The following is a 5,972-nucleotide window of genomic DNA, read 5'->3' as shown; positions in this document are numbered from 1 at the left end:
TTTTCGCGGGGGTAGTTTTACCTTTGGAGGGAGAGAGAGAGAGGAGGCTAGTTTTACCTTTGGGTATTTTTTTATTTTAATTGCATGTTCTTTTTGACGGTTTTAAGCTTGAGGAGAACTTAAAGAGGAGACATTTGTTTTCTCCATCGCAATAAGCCAATCTCAAAAAAAAGTCAACTTTGTAGCAATACTTGTTGGAGATAGCCTTGTGACGTCTGTCATAATTAGTTGAGCTGTGCAACTTATCAGCTTGACATTTTTGGATGCGGTTAATAAATTAGTCCAATGTGTCGGATAGCACCTTCAGTTGAGTTCTATTTGTAGTGTGGCATGCGTGTGTACTTGTTCTAGCCTGAGATATATTCCAGGTATTTCTTATGCAACTTCTTAATTTCGCGCGAGACCGATTCACGGTGGTCTCTGCAAGTTTGTGTGTTTTTTGTCGAATGTTTTCAGAGTCCACAGGGGATGTGATGATCAAAAACCATAGCACAGGAGCGCCATTCGCAGTATGGAGATTTGAGCCTCCAAAAGAGCAAGGGGTGTAGTCGTAGAAGAATGCTGGCGTTGGAAGTAGTAGCATGTGGGGAGGCGTTAGAATGTGATTTTTCTTCATTTTTACTTGAATGTTCTAATTGATTCATATGAGCACAATCGGAATAAATTGTTGTTTTTCGCGTTTGCAGCATAATAGAGTGTTACTAAAATGCTAATTTTAAATAACTTTTTAAGTGTAAAAAAAAAGTGAGTGTATATGATTGCGAAGAGAGTAAAAGGAGGGTATTTGGGTGCTAGTCGGCCTGTGTTCTAAGTCATCGCTGACCGGCGATGGACCAAACCAAAGGCCTAAAATTGGTGGGAACGACTGGGCCCTCCGACCACACATTTAGATCTTAAGAGCCCTCGGGGGCTGTAGTTACTCTGTCAGGCTTAGGGGCTGTTTGGTTCGTTTACATCACTTTCCATAGATGATTTTCCTTCACTTTCTTGTGTTTCCTTCACTTTCCTGAAAAATGTTTCTTGTGTTTGTTTCGCCCAAAAATATGTAGTGAAAGTACTTTACATCATTTTCTAGTGTTTGGATCAACTTGAAAAAAGAAGAAAATATGTAGTGAAAGTACTTTACATCATTTTCTAGTGTTTGGTTCAAACTAAAAAATTAAGAAAACTTGATTGTGGTCACCATGGTAAGATTACTACCCAACATAATAGTTGTGCTCAGAAAAGGCCATTATTTCATTATCTGCCTCACCATAAAGTTTATAAAACAATGTTGGCTGCAATATATTGCCTCGCCAATATATTGTTGCTATAAACTTTGGCTGCATATCTTAAAAATAGCCCATCATCATAACACGAAATATGCATACCAACCAAAAGCCAAACAAGAGTTGAAACCATCTTCATGAGAGCAGGTTGAACCCATGCACTGAATTAAAACATAGGCCAAGCATCAACATGAAACCAAAGGCCAAGCACAACACAATGCCAAGAAACAAGAGTTGCAAGATCACTATCACAACCAAACCCCAAGCAACAAGCTGCTGCAACCAAGGAAAGCACAACACAATGCCAAGAAACAAGAGCTGCAAGAGGCCAACACAACCAAACCCCAAGCAACAAGCTGCTGCAACACAAGGAAAGCACAACGCAATGCCAAGAACCAAACCCCAAGCAACAAGCTGCTGCAACCAAGGAAAGCACAACAAACTGTGGATAACACCCCAAGATTGGAGCTTTCTTGTTGAGACTCCATATATCCATCTTCATATAGAAGCCAGATCTCGAAGTATTTGATCTCCCATAAGTTACAGCATTCAAAGCACATGTTTCAACAGCTTGTTAACTTTCACTAGATTCCCCCTTCATGAGCATCAGCAGACTTACCACAAAGTGGTTATGCTGATGATTTTCTACAAGGCCTGATAGTGGGTAAACAGTCAAGCCAGCACTAGAAACACGCAAGTCCATCATGGTTTTACTTAAGAATAGTAAGTGTCATTTTTAAGACAGAAACATTGTAATTTGATGAAGGAACGTATAGCTTAATGAAAGGCTGAAAAGCTATAAAACTTTATGTTTAATTCACATGTCCTTTTGTTCTGTTAGGATAGAAAAGGCCTTTATGAGCAAGTGGTGAATCATAAAACACATAAAATGCATACCCCTTTAACTTTATTTCATCGAGGGGAAATCATTATAGAACCCCACATGTAAACCTGTCAAACAAGTAAACGAACAAAAACATCTAACAATGAACGCACATGTAAAGATTGAAAAGAACAGAAAAATGTGCATACGCTTTTATCAGAACATCATCACAGCAAGTGAACGAGGACTGATGTCAAAAAACCAAAGGATGCACACAAGGAAAGCACAACAAATTGCCAAGAAACAAGAGCTGCAAGAGGCCAACACAACCAAAAACTGATCAAGAATGCCATCATCATAGCTGACCAACAACAGGACAAGCAAGAGCTGCAAGAGGCCAACACAACCAAACCCCAAGCAACAAGCTGCTGCAACCAAGTAAAGCACAACAAACTGCCAAGAAACAAGAAAAAACCAGGCAGCAACCAAGGCCAACACAAACATGCTGTCCAAAAGCCAAGCAACATGAGGCCAAATTCCCAAATCAATTGCTACATGTCAGGTAGACAAACCGAAGCTCATAAGATATTATAGAAAATGTGCTCAGAAAAGGCTCTTTTCTTCATTATATGCCTCGCCATGAAGTTTATAATAGCAATGTTGGCTGCATATACTGCCTCGCCAATTGATTACTAGTATAAACTCTAGCTGCATATCTTCAACAATGAAGCCCATCATCATAACACATAAAATGCATACCTCTTTAACTTTAATTCATCGAGGGGAAATCATTATAGAACCCCACTTGTAAACCTGTCAAACAAGTTTGCATTAGCATACCAAGTTTATAATTTAACAATAAAGCCACGACTGAGATGCATGAAAATGATGAAAAAACAGAAATAATTACGCTCATTGACCATAGTTTAATACATGAAAGTTTAATACATGTACCATAGTTGTGTTTGCAAAATGATGAGCAATCATTAACCACATGAACAAACAAAAATAATTACGCTCATTTACATACAAAAATAATTATACTAGCATTGTTACAATTAGCTAGTTTCACAAAAATATCCCAAAAGCATCGTAATCCGAGCAAAGGCCAACATTCTAATCAAGAGGTTGACTCTTCATGAACTCAGTCAACGCCTTCTTTTGCATAATAGTTGGCCTCCCCATAAACAACCTAGCTTGTGATTCATTCTCATGCAATTGTTGATAAAACTTATCAAGAAGTTCTATGTCAAATTCATCATGTGCAAATATAGCTTGTGCCAACTTCTCGGTCCAATGCATACTCACCATGCGCATAGATGAGGTGAATTGTTTTACCTCATTTACTATCTCACGCATAAGCACCGTGTCCTCACTAAACCTAGGCTCCTTTCCTTTACGTTTCTTTGACCCGTCATTTTTAGCTTTGTTCACACTAGAAGATGGATTGGATTTTGAGGGCATAGTTGGACCCTTCGGTGGTGGAATATCATCTTCATCTATATCAACATAGCTAGGTGTGTTCTCCTTTGGCATACTAATATCATCATCATCATCACCAATATTAAAATGTGCACTACCACCAAATTGTGACAACACATCTACCGCATAATCTCCTTTTGCAACATCGTCTCCAATAATAGTTGCGAGGTCTTCATAATGTTTCATGGGCTTGTTGATGTATTCCCTAAGTTTAGAACTATTCATACTCTTATCCTGCATAGTTTAATGCATATATCAAAAACATATAGGACAACATTGAACAAAATTAGAAATATTTGTTAAGATATGAACACTAGAAAATTGTAAATACCTCTAGCCATCTATCAAAGCAAGCTTCATCCATAATCACCATCTTCTTTGCATCATCCCAACCGGCACCATTAAAGAGAGAATACCTTGAAATAAGGATAGTATAGAGGGTTGCTAAGGATCTCCTGTGGAACTTCATTCTGTGCTTGTCTTAAAAAGCGTGATCGTATGAGGCAAATTGCTTCTAACACTTTGTTGAAATACCTACTCACAGTCTCGCCAGATCTAATGAAATGTGACCTAATACTTCGATTTTTAGTTTTATGCCCCAAAATATTCAAAGTCATAGCAAGTTGCTCCTCCACTGTAACATGTCTTGAGTCTCGTAATAAATCGTTGCTCCTCAATATCTCTGCAAGCTTCATAAAAGCACCACTTCGCATTCTAACATAGTTGACACAACTATCACTAAATCCATTATATATGCGATCCAGGTGTTGTTTTCTATTTTGATATTGTATTATTTTCTCTTCACTAGGACCTGCACGTATAGATCTACGTCTACTTTGCATTCTCCTCATGAATACCATAACCATAACCAAGACAGATAGTACAGCACCCGAACACATATTAACTACGGTTTCTTCATCGAGATCACCATCCATCTAAAATACAAACGTCATATTAAAGCAGATAGTAACAGTAAATGAAGATGGTTGTCTAATTATATTGCTAAGGTCCTACTTACAAAATGAAAAGACAAAGCTATTAGACTTGGGTTCAAAAATATATTTGGAAACTAATGCAGACAAAATGTAGTTCAATTTGAAATATGTTATTTCTGGTATTATATTTAGCCAGGCATAGCTTGAATTTGGGCTCAAAATGTAAAGGTCCTTTTTCTTTTTGTTTTTGGGGTGGGAAGTGGGGGTCAAAATGACTAATTCCCTTTTCCCGTAGAATTTTAGCTTAGTATCTGAGAACCAATTTGGTTTTCTACTATGTAAATATTTATTTATCCCTGTTCTTCTTGTCTTTATTGTGATTAAAGATTCCCTGTTCCTATTTCAGGTCCTCACGGAACCAAAGAATGCTCTTGGGAAGCAATACAAGAAACTGTTCAGCATGAACAATGTAGATGCATTTGTGGTGGATGAGGAGGCTATTGGCTCAGGAGATAAGCCAGGTCGTGGGGCTAAAATCCTTCGTGGGGATGGTGCTCTGGATCATTATCTTACTAAGAACAAGTTAAAGGGTCCAGGGGTAAGATTATAGGAACCTATTCTCATGCTAGTAGTGCTACATTTAAGATGTAGATTACATTTAAAATGTAGATAGAATTTCATGATTCATGTGCCTTCAAGTTTATATTTGTTGATCCAGATATCACTGCTCGTCAAATAGTTCGGCTATTATTTGTAAATATTCCTCAAATTCGATTTGGGAGATGATTTGAGATAAATCAAATAATTGTTGGTATTCATGTATTAAACAAATCAAGTATGGGCATATGCATATTGAATTCATTTGCTTATTTCTAAAATTAATATATCTTATAACTTCTAACTTATTTATGTGGACAGACACCAGAGTTAAAATATGAAATTTTTAACGAAAATTGTGAGTGTATACTTCCTAACAAAGTGGAATCTGAGATTTCTTCGAGAGCTCAAACAGATCTAAGCTTAACCAGTCCAACCAAATCCACATGTCAGAGCTCAAAATCGGAGGAAAAATATTGCTCAAATCGGAGGAAGAGCTGAATATCTCAAAAATATTAGGCATTTAGGGGTTTTTACCTGAGTAGCGCCCAAATTTCTCAAGAACAGCTATCGTCACGCCAAATCCCCAAATCAACAGCGATCGTCAGGCCAAGAGCTCCGAAACCCTAAAAATCTGGGAGAGGGGAGGATCTCGTTGAAGGAGGAGGAAAGGCAAGGGATTGGGAGGGGGAAAGTCTGGGGTTGTTTCCACCACTCATCGAAGCCAGAAACTAAAAGAGCAGAGCGAATAACGGATAGATAGGTGCCACTCAACGAACTAAAGGAAGGAGGCGGGAGAAATTGGAGGGAGAGGGAGAACGCCGAGCGGTGATCGTAAACCTAGGGGAGAAAGGAGAAGGAAAGAGT

Source organism: Asparagus officinalis, chromosome 2 (assembly GCF_001876935.1).
Source record: "Asparagus officinalis chromosome 2, Aspof.V1, whole genome shotgun sequence".
Classification (NCBI taxonomy): Eukaryota; Viridiplantae; Streptophyta; class Magnoliopsida; order Asparagales; family Asparagaceae; genus Asparagus; species Asparagus officinalis.
Note: the sequence above shows the minus strand (reverse complement) of the source record.